The sequence below is a fragment of the Ovis aries genome, chromosome 3 (genome assembly GCF_016772045.2).
Source record: "Ovis aries strain OAR_USU_Benz2616 breed Rambouillet chromosome 3, ARS-UI_Ramb_v3.0, whole genome shotgun sequence".
Lineage (NCBI taxonomy): Eukaryota > Metazoa > Chordata > Mammalia > Artiodactyla > Bovidae > Ovis > Ovis aries.
Window position 1 is genome coordinate 210,717,798 of NC_056056.1, and position 25,553 is coordinate 210,743,350.

Genomic DNA, 25,553 nt, shown 5'->3' on the forward strand with positions numbered 1-25,553 from the left:
CTGCTCCGGGACCCCAAGTAGAACCACCACCCCACCCCACCCCACCCCCTCCCAAGTACAACCCACCAGGGGGCTGGCTTCTCCAGAGCAGTTCAGATGCCCTGGGACCAGGGACTGAGGCAGGCCAACAGCAACCTCTGTTTTACTAGCGGCTGCTTCTTTTGTACACGCTCCCAGTTTGCAAGCTCTTTCATATTCACATTTCAGCAGGAGGACAGGTCAGAGGTTACCAAGTTTCCTAGAAACCAAGGAAGAAAAATGCTATGGCACATTGTGGGTGATAAGATATATTCCAACCTCAGAGACATTAAACTGTGATTAAATAAATAGGTGTGTGTTTATGTGCGTACGTGTATATCTTAGAACAGGAGTCCCCAACCCCTGGGATCTAATGCCTGATGATCTGAAGTGGAGCTGATGTAATAATAATAAGAATAAAGTGCACAATAAATGCAATGCCCTTGAATCATTCCAAAACCATCTCCCAGCACCCTCTGGCCTTGTCTTCCACAAAACTGGTCCCTGGTGCCAAAAGGGTTGGGGACTGCTGTCCCAGAGTCATTGAAATTTATTATTTTTAATTTAATTTTTATATTTTAGCACCAAAAACATTTTGTATTGGGGTATAGCCAATTAACAATGTTGTGATTGTTTCAGGTGAACAGCAAAAGGACTCAGCTATACATATACATGTATCCATTCTCCCCCCAAGTCCCCTCCCCTCCAGGCTGCCACATAACATTGAGCAGAGTTCCCCGTGCTATCAGAATCACTGAAATTTAGTTCCACACCTATTTAACAGGCAAGAAAAACTGGGGTCCAGAGAAATTAAATGACAAAGCTAGGCTTCTAGTTCATTGGATCCTGGTCTTATCAGCTCACTGCAATGTTGAATACAAAGTCTGTAACATAGCGTTTAAGGGAACTGGGGCAAACCATATAGTACTCTGGGCTTCACTTCTCTCACCTGTGAAATCAAGGTGAGACTATTTGGTTTTCCTGTCCCAGAAGGTTATTAAGAGGCTCAAATTAGATAGTATAGTTGCTTCTCTTCTTTTTTCATCAATTGGCTAAAGTTTACTGAGTGTCTCCTATGTGGTGAGCATTGTGTCATGTTCGAGGAGATGAATGGAGATAGCGAAGGCCTCTACCTTTGTGAATTCTCAACTATAGCACTTTGCCGAGGCCTGTACAATTACAAGGGCTTCTCCCATGACCCAGAAGTAAATAGTCCACACGGCAATGCAAGAAATCAAGGTTCGATCCCCGGGTTGGAGGATCCCCTAGTGAAGGACATGGCAACGCTCTCCATTATTCTTGCCTGGAGAGTTCCACGGACAGAGGAGCCCGATGGGCTACAGTCCATGGGGTTCCAGAGAGTTCGACATGATGTAGTGATCTAACAGCACTAACCTACAATTACAAGGACGTATGGCTGGAAAATCCCATGGATGGAGGAGCCTGGTGGGCTGCAGTCCATGGGATAGCGAAGTCGGACACGACTGAGCAACTTCACTTTCACATTTCACTCTCATGCATTGGAGAAGGAAATGGCAACCCACTCCGGTGTTCTTGCCTGGAGAATCCCAGGGACAGAAGAGCCTGGTAGGCTGCCATCTCTGGGGTCGCACAGAGTCGGATATGACTAAAGCGACTTAGCAGCAGTAGCAGCATGGTTGCTATTGTTAGCCTAGGAGATGCTGGCAGAAAAGCCCTTGAGTGGAGCCTAATGGGTTTGACAATGAAAGAGCAGAAGGCGGTGGCCCAGCTTTGCCTAAGGGAAACCTCAGATATGATACACAGCATTTTCCTGGGTCTAATGCTAACACTCAAACGTCTAAAATTGGAACTCTAGCCCCAGTGCTCTTCTCCAACCCTCTCTTGTTCTGCGACTCCATATTCCCTCTCTAGTCCCGTGCCCTTGCTGCGGGCTTTCTCATCCACACGTGTTATTCCCATCCTTTCATCTTCTCCACTCACTTTGGAAAAATCCTGCTCACCCTCAAGCCCAGGTTTTATGAATATTTTTCTAATCACCTCTGACCACAGTGATTTCCTTTTTCTCAATTCCTTCCTCATGTTTTTGCAGCCCCTTCACGATGTTTTAAGTAACAGATGCACTCTCTTTGCACGTCTCCCTACCTAAGGAAAGGACCCTATCCTCTCACAGAATCCATGTGTTGATTCATTGATTGCTGGTTGCACTTTATTCCTCATTTTCAACCACCTCAGCGTCCTTATCATTGGATGCCGTGAAGTTGACAGTGAAGTCTGCCTTTTATAGAATGGCACAGTGGATTCTAGCAAAGGTTATCAGTAGTGAAACCAAAGCTAGAAACTGGTACAGCATCTCTCCCCAAACATTCTCCAAATTGAAAGCTGAGGACGAGTGACAGATGAACTCCTTAAGGCATGCATGAAGGGCCGTTACACTCAGCTTTTTGTTGTATTTTCCTAGCACACTCTCCATATTCTGACCCTAAGAAGAGAAAGGAATTGATATTTAATCCTAGGAGAGAGTGAAGTTGGTAAGAAAAGCCCTCTAATGCCTGGCAGCATGTTAGTGCTTGCTAAATATTTGCTACAGGAATGAATGAATGAGTAAACAAGAGCTGGGAGGCCCTGTGAGAGGCTGCCCAGGGGAGTGTACTGGCACCTGGGGCTACAAGGTCTCATTCCTTCTTCTGCTAATGGACTGCTGGTCCTTGGGTGGCTCAGTGGTAAAGAATCCACCTGCCAGTGCCGAAGACACAGATGTGGGTTCAATCCCTGGGTAGGGAAGATCCTCTGGAGGAGGAAATGGCAACCCATTCTAGTATTCTTGCCTGGTAAATCCCACGGATAGAGGAGCCTGGCAGGGTATAGTCCATGGGGTCACAAAGAGTCGGATGGGACTTAGTGACGGAGCCTGAATGCCTACGGCCCCATGGCTGTCTGGGAGACTGCTGTGGGATTATAGCATCTTAGAGCCTAATATAAGCCATGCCCACTCCCACCTCAATGTCCCACCATCCAGACAGTGTTCTCAGGCGTTCTAGCGCTTTCAACCTGTGTATTAATCACTCAGTCGTGTCCAACTCTTTGTGGCCGCATGGACTTGTAGTCCGCCAGTCTCCTCTGTCCATGGATTCTTCAGGCAAGAATACTGAAGTGGGTAGCCATTCCCTTCTCCAGGGGATCTTCCCCACCCAGGCATCAAACCTGGGTCTCCTGCATTGCAGGAAGATTATTTACCGTCTGAGCCACCATAAACACTTTCTTGTCTCCAAAGGCAAATAAACATTATTGTCCCCTTGGCCTGAAAAAACAATAACGATCTTACCTACAGTCTATTCTCCCATCTCCAGACAAGACTACAGTGTCCCCAAGCGTCATCCTTTTCACAATCCAGATGTGCCTGGATCTGAGACTGGTGTTGTCCCAATGGATCCATTCCCATAAAGACTTTTGGTCACTGGAGTTTGATTTAAAAAATACTGAATAAAAAGACAACCCAGGTAAGAAGTGAGCAAAGGATTTGATTAAACGGCTCTCCAAAGAAGATATACACATGGTCAATAGCACATGAGAAGAGGCTCAACATCCTTAGCCTGCAGGGAAATGTAATCAAAACCACAAAGAGAACCACTTCACACCCACTAAGATGGCTATAGTCAAAAAGAAAATAACAAGCCTTGGTGAAGATGTGTACATTCACACATGACTGAGAGTATTTTAAATGGTGTATGCCATTTAACATGCATAATAAACAAAAAAGTGGGCACAACTCAAATGTCCATGGATTGACGAACGGATAAATCAAACACAGCCTCATATAAGCATACAATGGAATATTATTTGGTCATGAAAAGGAATTCAGTTCTAACACATGCTATAACATAGGTTAAACTTGAAAGCATTCATCTAGGTGAGCTTGTCACAAAAGACTACATCTTGAATGTGTGTGTATGTGTGTGTGCGAGCACACGCGCACACTCAGTCATGTTCAACTCTTTGCGACCTCATGGACTGCAACTCTCCAGTCTCCTCTGTCCAAGGGATTTTCCAGGCAAGAATACCAGAGTGGGTTGCCATTTCGTACTCCAGGAGATCTTCCTGACCCAGCGATGAATCTGAATCTCTTGTGTCTTCTGCATTAACTGGCAGATTCTTTACCACTAGCACCACCTGGAAAGCCCCATATCTTATATAAATAATTCCATTTGTGTGAAATGTCCAGAACAGGCAAATCCAGAGACGATAGTAGATTAGTGGTTGCCCACGACTGGGAGGAATGGGGCAAAGGGAAGTGACTACTCATGGACAGGGGTTTCCTTTTGAGGTTATAAAGATATTCTGGAATTAGCAGAGGTGATGACTGCAGGACTTTGGATGTACTAAGTCACTGAACGCTACACTTTCATGAGCATTTTATGGTGTGTGAGTTAGAGCTCAGTAAAGCTGCATATCCTCCCTTGTACTTTAAATCATCTCTAGATTACTAAGAACTCCTAATACGTAAATGTGGGCTTCCCTGGTGGCTCAGAGGTTAAAGTGTCTGCCTGCAAGGCAGGAGACCTGGGTTCAATCCCTGGGTGGGGAAGATCCCCTGGAGAAGGAAATGGCAACCCACTCCAGTATTCTTGCTGGGAGAATCCCATGGACGGAGGAGCCTGGTAGGTTACAGTCCATGGGGTCGCAAAGAGTTGGATACGACTGAGTGACTTCACTAATGTCAATAGTTGCAAATACAGTGTAAAGTGAAAGTATTAGTCTCTCAGTCATGACTGACTCTTTGTAACCCCATGTAACCTGCTAGGCTCCTCTGTCCATGGAAGTCTCCAGGCAAGAATACTGGAGTGGGTATCCATTCCCTTCTCCAGGGGATCGTCCCGACTCAGGGATCAAACACGGGTCTCCCTAGTTGGCACCCTGCAACAAATTCAACTTCGCTTTTTGGGTTTTGTTTTTTTTTTTCAGTATTTTTGATTCTCAGATGGTTGAATCTGTGGATGGGGAATCAGTGGATATGGAGTGCTGACTGTAGTTCCGCTTTGTTTCTTTGTTCTTTTTTTAAATTTATTTTTTGCTTATGCTAGATCAATGTGTTTTTTTTCCTTGAAACAGTTCTTCCAATCCTAGATAATCTAAGAACAGAGCCAAAATGATGTAATGAGCTGAATAAAAGTGGATACTGAGGCCAGCAGAGGTTCAATCATTTATTTGAAGCTATACTATAGTCATTGAGGAAACAATGAGTTTTTTTAAGTGTTTTTCATTTATTTCCCTTTTGTAAAACTTTATCCTTTCCTCTTTTTTCCTATTTTTTAATTTAAATTGTTTTGCAATGCTGTTTTGGTTTCTGACATACAACAATGAGCTTTGAACTTGCCCCAGGGCCAAAAAGAATGGGCTGCTTCTGCTGCTGCTAAGTCGCTTCAGTTGTGTACGATTCTGTGTGACCCCATAGATGGCAGCCCACCAGGCTCCCCCATCCCTAGGATTCTCCAGGCAAGAATACTGGAGTGGGTTGCCATTTCTTTCTCCAATGCATGAAAGAGAAAAGTGAAAGTGAAGTTGCTCAGTCGTGTCCGACAAGGGAATCCAAATTGGTTAAGCAGAGAGATGTGAGGGCTGGTGGTATTTGTGAAGATGTCAATGATTTTATGAAGCATATATGGAGCAGTTGCTTTAACTGAAACAGAAGGAATTCTGGAAGGAGGACCTGAACGTTACTCCTCAGGTCATCAAATATCTGAACAGTCTGCAGCTACCCCCCCTGGGAACTTCAGATGAGACTAGAAACCCGTGACCCTGGATGGTGAGACACTCAGCACCTCTTCTGAACACCTGTTACACATCTAGCAACAAGAAACACCATACACAACCCTGCCCATAAGAAGCAAACAATATAAGGCAGCAAATGATTAATTTTCCCAAGGCGTGGTACGGATCTACCCATTACAAGAAATCAGTAAAGGAAAAGTCAGCATGGTCTGGAATTGCTGGGAAAGGCTTCAAGAACAAGTCTGAACCTGAGCTGATGTATGGAAGAATGAAAAAGATTTCAATACCTCTCATGATAGGAAGATAAGAAGAGATAGAAAAGAGGGAAGGAAGGCAGGAGGGAGAAAGTGCATTAGGAGAGGCTTCAGGGTAAGCCCAAAACAATTCAATTAGCCCCCTTGGCATGAGGAAGTGAGCTTGGTTGAAGACCACCTTTCTCATCTCCTTCCTCTTTGGTCATGCTCTATCTCTGCTCTTCCACTAAACCCCTCCTAACACTAGAACTCTCTGAATTCCTGCAATACTCTCATCCCTCTTGTATGTTTTAATAGCCTGGTCTTAACAATGTCTAGATCATTTAACATTTTTATCTTTGCAATAGGAGAGTAGTGCCTTGAGAATAAGGCTTACGTCCAGAATGTTTTGGCATTCACCCAGGACTCATGAAGAAAGTTGAATTTTAAGTTCTTAGAATAAATAAATGGATGAGGTGGAATCTGGGTATCATTTCTGGCTCTAGCCTTCTGAGAGCTGCTGTCTCTTGCATTCTTAATTCTTCATCCCAAGGCTTTGCTGAGTGTTGACTTCAGGTGGTAGGTGGGTGAGAGAGGAGTTGGAGACACAGGCCCCCTGGACTGCGCTTCTCTTTCTGTGGTGGGGACAGCCATCTCAGCTCCACTTTAAGTAGTAACTAATCCCAGTTCTAGAATCCAAACCTTGAGTATAAATTAGGTGCACTCAGCAAGAAGTTAGGAAGCAAGTGAACATTTACATGAAAATTGGAAGGAAGGACCCCTGTTTCTCCCACTGTCTACTGACATCACTTCATGAAGATGCCAAGTCTTGAATGAATAGGGCAAGTGGTACAGAATTGTTGTTCAGTCACTAAGTCATGTCTGACTCTTTGACACCCCGTGGACTGCAGCATGCCAGGCTCCCGTCCTCCACTATCTCCTGGAGTTTGCTCAACTTCATGTCCATTGAGTTGGTGATGCCATGTAAACATCTCATCCTCTGCTGCCCTCTTTTCCTTTTGCCTTCAATCTTTCCCAGCATCAGGGTCTTCTCCAGTGAGTTGGCTCTTCGCATTAGGTGGTCAAAGTATCAGAGCTTCAGCTCCACCAGTCCTTCCAATCAATATTCAGGGCTGATTTATTTTAGGATTGACTGGTTTGATCTCACAGTCCTAGGAACTCTTAAGAGAATTAGTATAGAACATTAGTATCCAAAAGGACATCCCCTTTGGAGCCATGTAGGAAATACTGAGATTGCTCCCATCATATCTATCCTGATGGTCTTCTCTCCTTTGCAAATCAAACATCTTGGTGAGAAGGCACCCAGAAATTAAATGCATTTGCCTCTAGACGTGAAGACATCTGGAATCTTATGATAAAGCTGATCAATATTATCTGCTGGTCCTTACTGCTCTTCTGGATGTGAGAACTCTTTGGCCCTACTGTGAGCCTGGTTGCAGATCTCTGTGGCTATGTAGACCCTGGGAGCACTGGTGGAGGCCCAGCTCAGCCAAGATGGAGAGGAATGAGCTCCCAGGGAGAGGAGTTTAAGGGAAAGCCTAGCTGCTTTGGATGTACAGCCTGTTGGGTTCCACCCTCACTGTGCCATTTGTTAGGTGTGTGCCCTTGGGCAAATTAGTTAGTCTGAGTCTCAGTTTCCTCATCTTCCAAATGAGAATAATAACAAAAGCCAAGCTGAATGGGTGGTTGCAAGGATGAGATGAGACCACATGTATATGAAGCCTTATGCAAAACAGCTGGGCAGAGTCAGGACTTGGTTGCTTGTTGTTTAGTAACTAAGTTGTGCCCAATTCTTTGAGATCCCATGAACTGTAGCTCACCAGGCTCCCCTGTCCATGGGATTTTTCCAGGCAAGAATACCGGAGTGGGTTACCATTGCCTTCTCCAGGGGATCTTCCTGACCCAGGGATCAACCCACATCTCTTTCATTGACAGACAGATTCTTTGCCACAGAGTCACCTGGGAAGCCCAAGGACTTGCTAAGTGATAGCTATTATGGTTATTATCCCTCAGTGCACCACTCAAGACATCCTCCCCTGTTCAGTCCTCCTTGGGATTGGATAGAGCAGACGAAAAGCAATGGGTCTGAGTGTGGCTGGTTTGTGTGTTGATCAAGAAGAGTAGGTGTGTCCCAAGATCATGACAATATCATGGGTGTGTCTCAAACCAATTCAGGTTGGACCACCTCTGACAAAGACACATCACAAGTCTGAGCTACGTGAGATGCTCAAGTCCTGGGCAAAGCCTGTTTCCTGATTCTTCCTACTGGACTGTTCCCACAGGAAAGGATTTAGCAGCCACACACCCTTAGTTTCCTGCATCTCTCTTTCTCTCAGTCTCTTCTCAATCTATAGGCTCAATGGAGGAGCTGGGGCCACTTCAGGGACCTCACTTTATCACTTAAAAGAGATGAGCATAACCTATGCTTAACATACCTACTTGGACCTCCTGGTAAATGACCAGATGCCATTCCTTGTTAGGTGGATCAGGGTTGGACGAGCACAGAATGTTCTGTGTTCACCCATCCATCAGGTCTGACCTGTGAGAGCACCACAAAGAGTCGCTCAGTTGTGTCCAACTCTTTGTGACCCCATGGACTGTAGTCTGCCAGGTTCCTCTGTCTATGGGATTTCCCAGGCAAGAATACTGGAGTGCATAGCCATTCCCTTCTCCAAGGGATCTTCTCAACACAGGGATCAAACCTGGGTCTCCTGCATTGCAGATGGATTCTTTACTGTCTGAGCTACCAGGGAAGCCCAACAGTACCACAAGCTGTATCCAAAACATCATGTCATTCACCTACTCTAGAGGCAGAAGTTCTACCCTACTAGAATCCTCATTTGGCATGATAGCTTTGTAAGGCTAAACATACCTCTCTGGGAGTAGTCAAAATCAATCATTATCTTCTTTTAAGTATAATTCTGTTTATTTATTTTTGGCTGTGCGGCACCTTCGCTGCTGTGTGGTTTTTCTCTAGCTGGGGTGAGCGAGGTCTGCTCTCTAGCTGCCCTGTGCTGGCTTCCCTCGTTGCGGGGCACTGGCTCTAGGGCATGCAGGCTCCAGTAGTCGAGGCTTTCAGGCCCTAGAGCAGAGTCTCAATGGTTGCGGTACACTGGCTTAGTTGCTCCGTGGCATGTGGCATCTTTCTGGACCAGGGATTGAACCCGCATCTCCTGTAGCAGCAGGTGGATTCTTTACCACTGAGCCACCAGGGAAGCCCAGTCATTATCTTCTTGATGTAAGTTGTTCACAGGGGTTTCACTCATCGTAGCAAGAAAATATTATGAGACTACAAGAAATAGAAGCATTGGGTGGAAAGACAAATGGTTGAGAGGCAGCCAATGACTTCACTCTGGCCTGTGGAGCCCTGGGCAATGGGAAGAGGTTGACTTCATCTATTGGAAGGGAGGCCGGGGAGCAGGGACCAAGCTTTCACCCACTTCACAGTTCTGCCAAGATTCTGCCGCATCATTCTTTCTGCCCCGTCTGGAATGGAGAAGTCAAGTGTGGAGACAGGAGGCAGACCCTTATCAAAGAGTGAACACATGTAGTGGGATTAGGGCCCGTGGACACGAATAACTCCAGCAGGCTGGCCCCGATATCTTCCTGATCTGTTTGAAGGGAGGGATCCTCGGGCTGAGACATAACCTCACCCCCAAAGCCAAAGTATGTCATGGAGCTTTTAATAACCCTGCCTGTGCTGGCCTCCCCCACAAAGGGGAACAGCTGGCCTCACCCTCCCTTCTTTTCATTGTCACTTGTCCTCTGTGATTCCAGGACATTGTCTTCGAATGGGTGTCCCCACTCTGAGAAGCATGCATCAAGGGTATTAGCAGCAATCATTTGATAATTTCTTGAATGCTATTGTTTCTGGGATTGTCTGTCTACGTGATGGTTACAAAAGGCAGTTGGGGAGATTTGGTCTAATTAGGGGCCCATGAGACGTTTCACCTGCCTGCAGTTTCAGTCCCACCCATGTTTGCCTGGGCCACCCAGGCCCCACGACACCTCCTGCTCTCAGCGCTGGAGGAGAAGCCCCACACAGTCTGGGAGCACTTCAGACCAGTGCCATGGGCCGGGTCTACTTTTGAGGACCTCCTGTCTCCTCGTTCAGTGCCTCTCCACCTACTCATGGGGACCCCCACACTCACCCAGCAGCAAATGCCAGTCAATTGTTCATTTCTAGGAATTTTGGGAGCCAGTTGACATTACATTGTTGTTTAGCTGCTAAGTTGTGTCCAGCTCTGTGCAGCTCCATGGACTGGAGCTCCCCGAGCTCCTCTATTCATGGGATTTACCAGGTAAGAACACTGGAGTGGGTTACCATTTCCTACTCCAGGGGATCTTCCTGACCCAGGATCAAACCCATGTCTCTTGTGTCTCTTGCACTGGCAAGTGGTTCTTTACCACTAAGTCACCTGGCAAGCCCTGGCAAATCATGGTTGCTAAGTAAATACTTATGAAATGACCTTAAGGTCTTTCTCAACAAACTAGAACTTCTTCCCCTATTTTGAATTTTCACTTGTTTTCCTTCCTATAGTATAGTAACCTGAACTTAATGGCATTGAAGTGCTATTTAATCAGGAAGTTCAGTTCAGTTCAGTTCAGTGGCTCAGTCGTGTCCAACTCTTTGAGACCCCACGAATCACAGCGTGCCAGGCCTCCCTGTCCATCACCAACTCCTGGAGTTCACTCAGACTCATGTCCATTGAGTCAGTGATGCCATCCAGCCATCTCATCCTCTGTCGTCCCCTTCTCCTCCTGCCCCCAATCCCTCCCAGCATCAAAGTCTTTCCAATGAGTCAACTCTTCGCATGAGGTGGCCAAAGTACTGGAGTTTCAGCTTTAGCATCATTTCTTCCAAAGAAATCCCAAGGCTGATCTCCTTCAGAATGGACTGGTTGGATCTCCTTGCAGTCCAAGGGACTCTCAAGAGTCTTCTCCAACACCACAGTTCAAAAGCATCAATTCTTCGGTGCTCAGCCTTCTTCACAGGAGAAGTAGAGGGGTCTAAAAGCACAAATCTTCGGACAGCTTCTACTTCTCGGTTCTAAAGCAATTTCATTGGAGAATCCAGTTGCTAAGCCCAATTCAAAAATGTAAGACCCCACCATGACCTTTAATCAAGTTGTTAACACTTTTTGTGACCCAATTAGCTTAGCTGCTTAGACCAGGTTATTAAGGAGGCTGTGGTTAGAATGAAGCTGAATAGGGGAATAGAACTATGTCTTGAACCCTGGGCTTCCTTGGTGGCTCAACGGGTAGAGAATCTGCCTGCAATGCAGGAAACCTGGGTTCGATCCTTGGGTTAGGAAGGTCCCCTGGAGAAGGAAATGGCAACCCATTCTAGTATTCTTGCCTAGAGAATCCCATGGCCTGGAGAGAGAAGCCTGGAGAGCTACGGTTCATGGAGTTGCAAAGAGCTGGACACAACTGAGTGACTAACACTTCAACTTGAACTTCATCAATTTCTTGGTTATTCAAGGCTTCTGGGAAGAGACTGTACATGTGGCTATACACATATCTATCCACCTTGCTGAAAATACCTCTTATCTTTGATGGGTCGACAAAGGCAAGTGATTCCCCATCCCTCTCTAAGGCAGGGTAAGTGTCCTCTGCTCCAGGACTGTCTCAAGGTGTTGAGATAAAGGCTATGAAAGTCCTTTAACAGGAAAAGGCACCATGGCGAGCTGTCCTTTATGTAGAGAGATGATACTGATCTACTTTATTTTTTTTAATTGATACAACAATGTGATAGTTAGAGGTGTAAATACGTATATACATATAACTACTCTTTTTTAGATTCTTTTTCCATGTAGGTTATTACCGAGTATTGAGGAGAGTTCCCTGTGTTCTACATACAGTAGGCATGGCCATTAACTTGTTGGTTATCTATTTTACATACTAGTGTGCATCTATTATAGTAGCTTGTGTTATACTGATCCACTTTCAACAGGGCATGGGCTGAAAGGTGTTTTCTCAATAGCAGAACTGGGCTTCTCCAGCTAAGTCATTCTCTATAACTAAGTTTTCTTGAGCACAGTGGATCTGAATGGCCAGGATGGGGTTATAGACATTCTGTACTTCTGCTATACTGTGGCATTTTCTTAAATTCTGATGACATTTTTCAAGGTGCAGTTATAGACCTCTGACCGCTCCTCTTCCCAATCCTAACTCCTGCATGGGGCACATCTAAACCTGGGTGCAGTCCCCAGGTTTTCTCTTGCTCACTAACCCCCTGCCTTTTTTTTTTTTTTTTTTTTTGGCCATACCACATGGCTTGCAGAATCTTGAGATCTTAGTACCCCAAACAGAGACTGAACTTGGACCCCCAGCAGGGGAAGCACTGAGTCTTAACCACCAGACCACTAGGAAATTCCCTTGTTAATCAGTCCTTAAGTCAGACCTGTAGATAACTATTTCCTAAGCATGAGCATTAACCTGCTGGGGGTTCATCTGGTTTGGACAGAGGTTCTCAAATTATGGTCTATAAATCAGCAATAGCAGCAGCATCACCCAGGAACGTGTTAGGAATGTAAATTCTGAGGGTCCACCATAGATCAATGTGCATGTGAGCTCAGTCGCTCAGTCATGTCCAAGTCTTTGTGACCTCATAGTCTGTCAGGCTCCTCTGTCCATGGGATTTCCCAGGCTAGGATACTGGAGTGGGTTACCACTGACTCAAGGATCAAACTGGCATCTCTTGCACTGGAGGCAGATTCTCGCCTGGGAAGCCCATAGATCAATGTATCAGGGTCCCTAAATCTAAGTTTTAACAAACTCTCCAGTTAATTCACATTCCAGATGATTTCAAGTTGAGAACCACTGGTCAGTATTTTAGACCATATTTTAGCCTCAATATTCTCCAAATTAGAACTTGGAATGGAATTATAAAATAGGAAGTCTTCTAAAATAAATATTGTTCACCCACCTCATTTTTCAGGTGGGTCAGTTGAGGCTGGAACAATTTGTCCAAAGACATGGTAAGTTCCTCACAGTACCTGGGTCTCCTGGGTTCATATTCAGAACTCAGAGAGCACAGATCAGAGTGTTCCCAGAAGGTTTGGTCTTGGAAATGTGTTCATTTCTCTCCTGTCAGGGCAAAAACTGACATTTCTTGGGCTTTGACCTTAGGGGCTGAGATACAAACCCTTCCCTCCTGCTTTTACTCTTTCCTCCTAATTTCTGAAGGGCTTCCAGATGGTGCTAGTGGTGAAGAACCTACCTGCCAATGCAGGAGACATAATAGACGGGTTCAATCCATGGGTCAGGAAGATCTCTGGAGGAGGGCATGGCAACCCACCCCAGTATTCTTGCCTGGAGAATCCCATGGATATAGGAGCTTGGCGGGCTACAGTACATAGGATTGTAAAGAGTCGGACAGGACTGAAGCGACTGAGGACGCAAGCATGCATGCAATCTCTAACCACACCCAAAAGCAGAACCGTCTTGCAGGAGAAAAAAAAAATCTCCAAAGTCTTGGTGCAGAAGTGTGGCCTGCCTTCCGGAGCTCCAACAGGTGATTCCCAAATGTAATTGTCACCCAGATTCCCTGCGTGCCTGAGAACAGATGGGCAGCCTATAGAGGACTCCCTCCTGGAATTTTGGGAAAACATATTCACAGGGGTGGGGGAGGGGCTGCAAAATGTCTCCCAACAGGTCGGCTGTAAATGCACAAGGCCTGGCAACCTTCACTGCCCTTAAAAAGGAAAGAACTCGCTGTGTTTGGGGCTGGTCCATTATCACTTGGGCAAAACAAAACAAAACAAAACAAAACCCTAAACCTCCTTTCCAGCCTCTGCTGCCTATGTCCTTCCAACTCAGGACCATTGCCAGCTTTAAATTTCATCTATCATTTGAGACCATATGTGGAAATTCTGATCACTGACATTTTTATTTTTATCTCTCAGACGGAGAAGGCTTGTCTCTCTTCCAAACCATCTTATTAAAAAGGGTAGAGTTGACTCCAAGTGCTGCAGGCAGAATGGTGACAAGTGAAGGCAGGGGTGGGGGGGCATGGGGGATGTGGGGGGAGTTGGGTGCTTTGGGAAGGACAGGGCTGGTGCAAATCCCAGCTTGTCTCAGGCTCTCCTGCATCGTTCATGAAGCTTCCACTCACTCTCTTCCCAAGACCTTCAAAAGCCTTGACTTATACAATCTGCCCATCTCCTCTCCCCTGAACACAGTGCTGTGCGTTCCTCTATCAAAAGAGGTTGACACAGTAAATTGTTGGAAGAACACTGATTCCTTCTCCTTCCAAAAATGTCTTTTTTTCCCCCTAGCTTTGGCATTAAGTTTTTGGCATTGGGTACCCTAGCTCTTTGCCTTCAGGAGATCTGTAAGTTAATATCTGCAAAGAAATAACCGCTAAAAGCCAGTAAGGGTTCACTGAGAACTGGCCATGTGGAACTAACCCCATTTCCTCTTTTTTTAAAATGGTTACCAGGCAGCAGGTCAGAAGAATGCTATCATTATGTAGAGTATCTTTATTTCAGAAGGGCATTTAATGGTCTTTCATGGTAGCCATGTTAAAACAAATAAACAAAAAACAGAGAAATAAAGATTATATCCAAGTACTGCATATGAATTCACAGTGGTCATTATTCGACTTGGATGAAGGTCTTTTGTGCCCTGACCTCTGCCCACCCCCACATGCCTTGCTTGTATTCGGTAATTTCTACAAAAGCAGAGAAGGGCTGTTTATCAAATTTATGTAAGGTATATCACAGAGAAAGATGGATGGTTTGGATAACAAGATGAAGATTCAAACATCCTCAAAAGATAAGGGTGTATAACAAAAAGCCACAAAAGTAGAATTCTTAATCCCACATCCTGCAATTAATCACATAAAAAGAAAATGAGGGCAACCGGGCGGGCATAATAGTCATTGGCCAAAGCAAACAAAAAAATAAACAAAGACTTAGTGGTCCCATTCAACTTAAGCTCTGACATGCAGCTGCCAAGAAAGCCAGACACTTCGGGGTTCTATTAATAGAAGCATATGCAGCAGATCAAAGAGGACGATGGCCCCACCGCACCCTGCACAGGACAGAGCGCAGCTGGACTCCTGCCTTGCCCTCTTATGCCCGCCACCCTCTGGAGGGACACTGACGGATAGGAGGTTGTGCGGAGGGCCGGACGCAGGACAGCTCCCCGCCTGGGACCTGATTCACGGATGCGCCAAGAAATGGGCAAGTTCAAGAGGCTCTGAAAGTTATAAAAAGCCAGTTTCAGCAGGACGAAAGGAAGATTTTCTGATAATCAAAGCTACTCAATAATGGTCTATCATTTTCTCCCAAATTAATGAACTACTTTTCATACAGAAGGCTTCAACTCAATTTGTAAGATACATCAGATATAGATATAGATATAGATATAGATATAGATATAGATATAGATATATCTGGCAGCAGCAGGTCTTCATTGCAAAATGCAGAGTCTAGTTCCCTGACCAGGAACCAAACCTGGGACCCCTGCATTGGGAACATGGAGTCTTAGCCACTTGATCACCAGGGACGTCCTGATACACCTGATATTTTGTTGGAAGGATGTCTCTTTAGCGTGAATATGATTCTAGGTCCTTTCTAAGACTATTTTCAACTCAAAGATTCTGTATTTGGCCTAGTTTTTTTTACCACATCAGCACCCTGGATTGGGAACCATGAGATTTGGTTTTCAAATATGATTTTGATAAGACCCAGCTGGGCAAGTAATTTCTCTCTAGGTTTCAGGTGTTTGTTTGTTTGTTTGTTTTTTAATTTGAAAAGTAGGAGGGATAAATTACATGATTTCTAAGGTCACTCTTAGGAAAAATATTCAATTTATTATATTTTTTAAATTATAAAGAATTTTTGCTGTTGTTCAGTGACTAAGTCGTGTCTGACTCTTTGTGACCCCATGGACTACAGCGCACCAGGCTCCCCTGTCCTCCGTTATCTCCCGGAGTTAGCTCTAGTTCATGTCCATTGAGTCAGTGGTGCCATCCAACCATCTCATCCTCTGCCATCCTCTTTTCCTTTTGCCTTCAGTCTTTCCCAGCATAAGGATATTTTCCAATGAGTCAGCTCTTTGCATCAGGTGGCCAAAGTATTGGAATTTCAGCTTCAGTATCAGTCCTTTCAGTGAATAGTCATGGTTGATTTCCTTTAGGAATGGCTGGTTTGATCTCCTTGCAGTCCAAGGGACTCATGAGAGTCTTTGCCAGTTCCACAAGGTGAAAGCATCAATTCTTTGTCACTTTCCTTCTTCATGGTCCAGCTGTCACACTTGTACATGACTACTGGAAAAGCCATAGCTTTGATTATATGGACCTTAGTTTGCAAAGTGATGTCCTTGCTATTTAAGATGCTATCTGGGTTTGTCATAGCTTTTCTTCCAAGGAGCAAACATCTTTTAATTTCATGGCTGCAGTCACCATCCACAGTGATTTTGGAGCCCAAGAAAAGAAAATCTGTCACTATTTCCACTTTTTCCCCATCTATTTGCCATGAAGTGATGGGACCAGATACCATGATCTTAGTTTTTTGAGTTGAGTTTCATTATATTTTTTAAATTGCAAAGTTACTGAGTTAGAGAAGTGATCACTAACTAGGTAGAAGAGAATCTTGGAAAACTTATCTTGCAAAATGAATGTTTCAAGATCTGCTTAAAGAAACCATTTTATCTTTAATTCCCCTTTCCTAGCCTCTGACAGAGGATGTCTAAGAAGGTAGTCCATAAATTTCTGCAAATGGATATGTTTTAGTGATGGTGGCTACAGGGCTTTTTTCCAAAAATGAAATTCTCTTATGCCCATAGGAACTATCCAGTGCTTTTCTATAGCATTGCAACACTAAAAAGCTGTAAAACTCTTGACACCAAGCCTCATAAGCACTGTAGAGATGCCTTTGGTCCCAGCTGGTAGAGACCTAACTACCTACAACCACTTCAAAGAGTGATTTAAATGTTTCTATTAAAGTTTAAAACTGTCTTACTCCCTGACCAGTGATTCCTTTTCTTAGTTCAACCCTACAGAAATATACTCACATGTGTGAAGAGGGCTGTGTATGGGGGGCCACTGTAGATCTGTTTGTGATAGCAGAAGCCTGAGGACGTCTAATTGTTCCTGAACACAGGAACGGCCAACCAAGACATTGGGCATCTATCCAAGGAACACCGTGCTTGTGCTTGATCACCAAGTCAAGTTCGGCTCCTTGAGACCCCATGGACTATAGCCTGCCATGCTCCTCTGTCCGTGGGGTTCTCTCAGCAAGAACACTGGAGTGGGTTCCATTTCCTCCTCCAGGGGATCTTCCCAGACCAGGGACTGAACCTGCATCTCTTGGATTGGCAGGTGGGTTCTTTACCACTCGGCCACCAGGGAAGCCCTAAGGAACACTGCAGCAGCTGAAGAGAGGGGACTGATGAATGAAGAATTATATAACTCATTCTAGTGAGTGAAAACAAAATAAGTTGCAGATAACATACCCAATATAATATTCAATTATTTTAATATTCATAATATTCAACTATGTTGCTTGACCTATATATAATGGGCCCTGCACTTTGCCTTTGATTTTTCTGAATTGGTGACTCATATTCTACATTGAGGAGTTTAAATTAAAATACAGATTTATTCTTTAAAAGAAAATAAGCTTTTGAGAATTCCCTGGTGGGCTAGTGGTTAGGACTCCAAGCTTCCAGTGCAGGGGGCAAAGGTTCAATCCCCGTTCTGGGAACTAAGATCCTATAAGACATGTGGGGCCAAAAAACAAAATGGCTTTTAAATCTAAGCTGATAATTTATTGTGTATAAAACATGCATAGAAATAAAATATGTAACAACAATTGCACAAAAGGTTGAGGGGGCAAAATAGAAACATAATGTTAAAATATTCTCAGAGTACACAGTAAATGATATAATGTTATTTGAAAATAGACTCTAACAATTTAAAGATCATTATTGTGAACTCTTTAAAGTTCATCTCTTAAAAAATTAAAGCAAAAAGAGGTAGCTAATAAGCCAACATTGTAATTGAAATAATAAATTTTAATAATTTATTATAGGAATAAAAAAGATACCCAATGAACCCCAAAGAAGAACAAAGAAGAGAAAAGGGACAAAAGATAGATGGCATAAATTTAAAAAAATATAGTAAGATAATCAATTTATATCCAAATACTAAATACATTAAACATAGAAGTTATCAGTTCAGTTCAGTTCAATTGCTCAGTCGTGTCCAACTCTCTGTGACCCCATGAATGGCAGCACCCCAGGCCTCCCTGTCTATCACCAACTCCTGGAGTCCACCCAAACCCATGTCCATTGAGTCAGTGATGCCATCCAACCATCTCATCCTCTGTTGTCCCCTTCTCCTCCTGCCCTAAATCTTTCCCAGCATCAGGATCTTTTCAAATGAGGCAGCTCTTCCCATCAGGTGGCTAAAGTATTGGAGTTTTAGCTTCAACATCACTCCTTCCAACGAACACCCAGGACTAATCTCCCTTAGGGTGGACTGGTTGGATCTCCTTGCAGTCCAAGGGACTCTCAAGAGTCTTCTCCAACACCACAGTTCAAAAGCATCAATTCTTCGGCACTCAGCTTTCTCTATAGTCCAACTCTCACATCCATACATGACTACTGAAAAAACCATAGCCTTGACTAGACGGACCTTTGGCAAAGTCTCTGCTTTTTAATATGCTGTCTAGGTTGATCATAACTTTTCTTCCAAGGAGTAAGCGTCTTTTAATTTCATGGCTGCAGTCACGTCTGCAGTGATTTTGGAGCCCCCCAAAATAAAGCCTGACACTGTTTCCACTGTTTCCCCATCTATTTGCCATGAAGTGATGGGACTGGATGCCATGATCTTCGTTTTCTGAATGTTGAGCTTTAAGCCAACTTTTCCACTCTCCTCTTTCACTTTCATCAGGAGGCTCTTTAGTTCTTCACTTTCTGCCATAAGGGTAATGTCATTTGCATGTCTGAGGTTATTGATATTTCTCCCAGCAATCTTGATTCCAGCTTGTGTTTCTTTCAGTCCAGCATTTCTCATGATGTACTCTGCATATAAGTTAAATAAGCAGGGTGACAATATACAGCCTTGTTGTACTCCTTTTCCTGTTTGGAACCAGTCCGTTGTTACACGTCCAGTTCTAACTGTTGCTTCCTGACCTGCATATAGGTTTCTCAAGAGGCAGGTCAGGTGGTCTGTATTCCCATCTCTTTCAGAATTTTCCACAGTTAATATTCCAATTATAAAACAGACATGGAAAAGAAAACAAGACTCAGATAAATATACTATTTAAGAAATTCAAATGTAATGACAAAGACAAGTTAAAAGGACAGAAAATATATGTCAATATATTTTTTCTTACCAACCATCAGAAAGATAGAGTAGCTATGTTAATATCAAAAACTAGACTTTATTAAAAGGATCACAACCAAGACAAGGGACATTTAATAATAATAAATGAATAAATTCCTTAAGAAGTTGTAGTAACCCTGAAAATGTATGTACCCAATAAAAGGGTTTCAAAATGTAGGAAGCAAAAACTGATAGATCTTAAAGGAGAGACAGAACAACCCACAACTGTAACTAGATATTTCAACACTCTTCTCTCAGCAATTGATATAATGAGTAGGAAAAAAAAAACAAACCCATTGACAAAAGAACACTATTAACCAACTTGACCTAATTAAAATTTCTAAAACATGCTGCCCAACAATAGCAGAATATACATTCAGTACACATAAACATTCACCAATATAAATAATATTCTGGGCCATATGACAAGTCTCAACATACTTAGGAAGGTTAAAATAGTACACAACATGATTTCAATCACAATGGAATTAAATTGTAAAGTAGCTTTTAAGAATTTTTAATTAATTATAAATGTATTAGAGTGTAGATGGGAGAATCCTGAAATATATTTGCTTCAAATCTTCAAAAGTGTGGAGCTGAACTTGACTTTTAAGCCTGAACAAAGCATGATTGATTCTCTTACTCTTTTCAATTCCTTCAAGGCTACAGACCCTCTCAAGACTTCCCTAGTCACCAAAATAGTAGGCAGCAATGTCTTCATAGAAGCAAAGTAACAGTTGCCCATATATGTTCTGAAAGACACCATGAAAAGCCCCTACACTTTGCCCCCAGTCTCTCCCTCTCCTCTCTGTTGTGGTAACCACATGTAAAGTTGTGTTTGGGCATTTGTCCAAGTAGGAAACACTGTAAAACCCAAAAGAGCTGTGAGTGTCAGTATCGGACATTTTTCAGTAGATCACTTTATCGTAGGTAGACTACTCAAGCTGTTAAGAAACCAATGCATTCTTATGGACGGAGATGAGAAAGCATCAAAATGTCCAGATTATGGTCCTATCTTAGCTGAACAAGCCCAGAAAGGATGCTTCTACAGATGACCTGAAGAATCTTACGGGGTGAACATTATCAGGAGAAAAGAGAGAGAGAGGACAGAGATTGGGATACAGTGAAAGGCAAAGCTGATTAGTGACAGCCAACTGGCTCCTGCCTCTACTGTAGTACTGTCATAGATCTAATGAGAATGAAGACTTGCTCCCGCACTTTCCTGCGCCTTCCTAGAGGATGCAAATGCCTGAAACATATCCTGGCAGGCACCCCATGGAGACAAGGCCTTTACCATGGAATGTTCCATGACGTGGTCTCAGATGGCCCCAAAAGGAACATTTCCCAAGAGGTCCTGGCTAAAAGATTTATTTCATTGGATCGTATTCCTTTGTTTCCCAGGGTCCAACTATATGTCCTTGCTTTACCCATGTCTCAAACCATAAGATCATCTTTTGAGCTTGTTATGATCATGGATAACCTCTTATTCTGCATCGGGGAAAAACTAAGAGAATCTGGCAGGTGAGATGACCAGTCATCCAGTGTGATTTGAGGAGTCAACCCTTCCTTCAAGGCCACTTCCTTTCTCCAAATCTCCCTTCTCACAGTTGCAGACTCATTTTTTTTTTGGACTGAGGCCAGTTGGTTTTATGCTTCTGCAGGGCAAAATTCAAGCCTTATCCATCTTTGAATCCATTAAAAGCAAGAGAGGCAATTCTTTGTTCTGGACTCTGCACAGGCAAGAGAGCTCCATCAACATAGCTTGCACTGTGTTGCGTTCAGTTCAATTCAGTCACTCAGTTGTGTCCGACTCTTTGCGACCCTATGGACTGCAGCATGCCAGGCTTCCCTGTCCATCACCAGCTCCTAGAGCTTGCTCAAACTCATGTCCATCAAGTTGGTGATGACATCCAACCATCTCATTGTCTGTCTTTCCCTTCTCCCGCCTTCAGTCTTTCCCAGCATCAGGGTCTTTTCAAATGAGTCAGTTCTTTGCATCAAGTAGCCAAAGTATTGGAGCTTCAGCTTCAGCATCAGTCCTTTAGGATTTCCTTTAGGACTGACTGGCTGGATCTCCTTGCAGCCCAAGGGACTCTCAAGAGTCTTCTCCAACACCACAGTTCAAAAACATCAATTCTTCAGCATTCAGCTTTCTTTATAGTCCAACTCTCACATCCATACATGACTACTGAAAAAAACCACAGCTCTGACTAGATGGACCTTTGTCGGCAAAGTAATGTTTCTGCCTTATAATATGCTATTGAGGTTGGCCATAGCTTTTTCTTCCAAGGAGCAAGTGTCTTTTAATTTCATGGTTACAGTCACCATCTGCAGTGATTTTGGAGCCCCAAAAAATAAAGTCTGACCCTTTTTCCACTGTTTCCCCATCTATTTGCCATGAAGTGATGGGACTGGATGACATAATCTTAGTTTTCTGAATGTTGAGCTTTAAGCCAACTTTTTCACTCTCCTCTTTCACTTTCATCAAGAGGCTCTTCAGTTCCTCTTCACTTTCTGCCTTAAGGGTGGTGTCATCAACAATAATGCAGATGTTATTGATATTTCTCCCAGCAATCTTGATTTCAGCTTGTGCTTCATCCAGCCCATCATTTCACGTGATGTACTCTGCATATAAGTTAAATAAGCAGGGTGACAATATACAGCTTTGATGTATTCCTTTCCCAATTTGGACCCAGTCTGTTGTTCCATGTCTGGTTCTAACTGTTGCTTCTTGACCTGCATACAGATTTCTCAGGAGGCAGGTCAGGTGGTGCATTAAGGTCTCTTAAAATGCAAAGCCTCTTGAAGGTGTGCAGCCTTGACTCTTACCAGTTAGACCAGGAGTTACTGTAGGTTTGGAGAATTCTCCCCCAAGGGAAGTTTGGTGGGAGGGAAAGATATAAGTTGGTATGTGGTGGTAGTTTAGTCCCTAAGTCATGTCCGATTCTTTGCAACCCCATGGACTGGAGTCCACCAAGCTTCTCTGGCCATGGGATTTTCCAGGCAAGAATACTGGAATGTGTTGCCATTTCCTTCTCCAGGATATCTTCCTGACCCAAGGACTGAACCTGCACCTCCTGTATCTTCTACATTGGCAGGCAGATTCTTTATCACTAGCACCACCTGGAAAGCCCCACTGAGCAGGGGCACTGCTACCCTTTGGAGGGGGATCATTTTTCATTATGGATGAGGAAGTGGCAACCCACTCCAGTTTTCTTGCCTGGAGAATCCCATGGACAGAGGAGCCTGGTGGGCTACAGTCCATGGGGTTGCAAAGAGTTGGACACCACTGAGCAACTGAGCATGAGCACAAGGATTCAATTCCAGGAAATGTACTTACAAAGGAAACGTTTTGATAACATTTACTTACAGTATTTGGGGCTGTGAAGGTGCAAGTACTGAATGGAATTCAAAGTAGAAAGCCAAGAAACACCTGGAGTAACAGGCAAATTTGGCCTCGGAGTACAGAATGAAGCACTGCAAAGGCTAACAGAGTTTTGTCAAGAGAACGCACTGGTCATAGCAAACACCCTCTTCCAACAACACAAGGGAAGACTCTACACATGGACATCACCAGATGGTCAACACCGAAATCAGATTGGTTATATTCTTTGCAGCCAAAGATGGAGAAGCTCTATACAGTCAGCAAAAACAAGACCAGGAGCTGACTGTGGCTCAGATTATGAACTCCTTATTACCAAATTCAGACTTAAATTGATGAAAGTAGGGAAAACCACTAGACAATTCAGGTATGATTTAAATCAAATCCCTTATGATTATAGAGTGGAAGTGACAAATAGATTTAAGGGACTAGATCTGATAGACAGAATGCTTGATGAGCTATGGATGGAGGTTTGTGACATTGTACAGGAGACAGGGATCAAGACCATACCTAAGAAAAAAAATGCAAAAAAGCAAAATGACTGTCTAATGAGGCCTTACAAATAGCCGTGAAAAGAAGGGAAGTGAAAAGCAAAGGAGAAAAGGAAAGATATACACGTTCGAATGCACAGTTCCACAGAATAGCAAGGAGAGATAAGAAAGCTTTCCTCAGTGATCAATGCAAAGAAGTAGAGGAAAGCAATAGAATGGGAAAGACTAGAGATCTCTTCAAGAAAATTAGAGATACCAAGGGAACATTTCATGCAAAGATGGGCACAATAAAGGACAGAAATGGTATGGGCCTAAAAGAAGCAGAAGATATTAAGAAGAGGTCGTAAGAATACATATAAGAACTTTACAAAAAAGATCTTCATGACCCAGATAGTCACGATGGTGTGATCACTCAGCTAGAGCCAGACATCCTGGAATGTGAAGTCAAGTGGGCCTTAGGAAGAATCACTACAAACAAAGCTAGTGGAGGTGATGGAATTCCAATTGAGCTATTTCAAATCCTAAAAGATGATGCTGTGAAAGTGCTGCACTCAATATGCCAGCAAATTTGGAGAACTCAGCAGTGGCCACAGGGCTGGAAAAGGTCAGTTTTCATTCCAATCCCAAAGAAAGGCAATGCAAAAGAATGCTCAGACTACCGCACAATTGCACTCATCTCCCACGCTAGTAAAGTAATGCTCAAAATTCTCCAAGCCAGGCTTCAGCAATACCTGAACCATGAACTTCCAGATGTTCAAGCTGGTTTTAGAAAAGGTAGAGGAACCAGATATCAACTTGCCAACATCCGCTGGATCATGGAGAAAGCAAGAGAGTTCCAGAAAAACATCTATTTCTGCTTTATTGACTATGCCAAAGCCTTTGACTGTGTGGATCACAATAAACTGTGGAAAATTCTGAAAGAGATGGGAATACCAGACCACCTGATCTGCCTCCTGAGAAACCTATATGCAGGTCAGGAAGCAACCGTTAGAACTGGACATGGGATAACATACTGGTTCCAAATAGGAAAAGGAGTACGTCAAGGCTGTATATTGTCACCCTGCTTATTTAACTTCTATGCAGAGTACTTCATGAGAAACACTGGGCTGGAAGAAGCACAAGCTGGAATGACACCACCCTTATGGCAGAAAGTGAAGAAGAACTAGAGTCTCTTGATAAAAGTAAAAGGGGAGAGTGAAAAAGTTGGCTTAAAACTCAACATTCAGAAAACTAAGATCATGGCCTCTGGTCCCATCACTTCATGGTAATAGATGTAGAAACAGTAGAAACAGTGTCAGACTTTATTTTGGGAGGCTCCAAAATCACTGCAGATGGTGACTGCAGCCATGATTTAAAAGACGCTTACTCCTTGGAGGAAAGTTATGACCAGATTAGACAGCATATTATAAAGCAGAGACATTACTTTGCCAACAAAGGTCCATCTATTCAAGACTATGGTTTTTCCAGTAGTCATGTATGGATGTGAGAGCTGGAGTATAAAGAAAGCTGAGTGCCAAAGAATTGATGCTTTTGAACTGTGGTGTTGGAGAAGACTCTTGAGAGTTCCTTGGACTACAAGGAGAGCAAACCAGTCAGTCCTAAAGGAAATGCCCCGAATATTCATTGGAAGGACTGGTGTTGAAGCTGAAACTCCAATACTTTGGCCCCCTGATGTGTAGAGCTGACTCATTGGAAAAGACCTTGATGCTAGGAAAGATTGAAGGTGGGAGGAGAAGGGGACAACAGAGGATGAGCTGGTTGGATGGCATAACTGACTCAATGGACATGAGTCTGAGTAAACTCTGGGAGATGGTGATGGACAGGGAGGCCTGGCATGCTGCAGTCCATGGGGTCACAGAGTTGGACATGACTGAATGGAAAGCTGCAGGAATATTTATTGAGCTCCTGAAAGTGAAAGTAGCTCATTCATCTCCGACTCTTTGTGATAGTCCATGGAACTCTCCAGGCCAGAACACTGGAGTGGGTAGCCTACTCCTTCTCCAGCAGATCTTCCCAACCCAGGAATCGAATTGGGGTCTCCTGCATTGCAGGCGAATTCTTTACCAACTGAGCTATCAGGGAAGCCATGGAGCTCCTTAGTGTCCCCAAACATTCTTGCTCTGACAGTCAGAATCAAAACAAATGCCTCCAACAAATGTTTTAAACATTTCCTGGTATGATGAACATTTCCTTTTATTTAGAAGAAGAAATAGTTTGAGTTGTGAAGCTGCATTTACATAGTGCTTTGAAAGAACACACATTTTATTTAGAACTGCTCTTTAGAAGCAAGAATAGATGACTTAATTTTTCAACCTTTA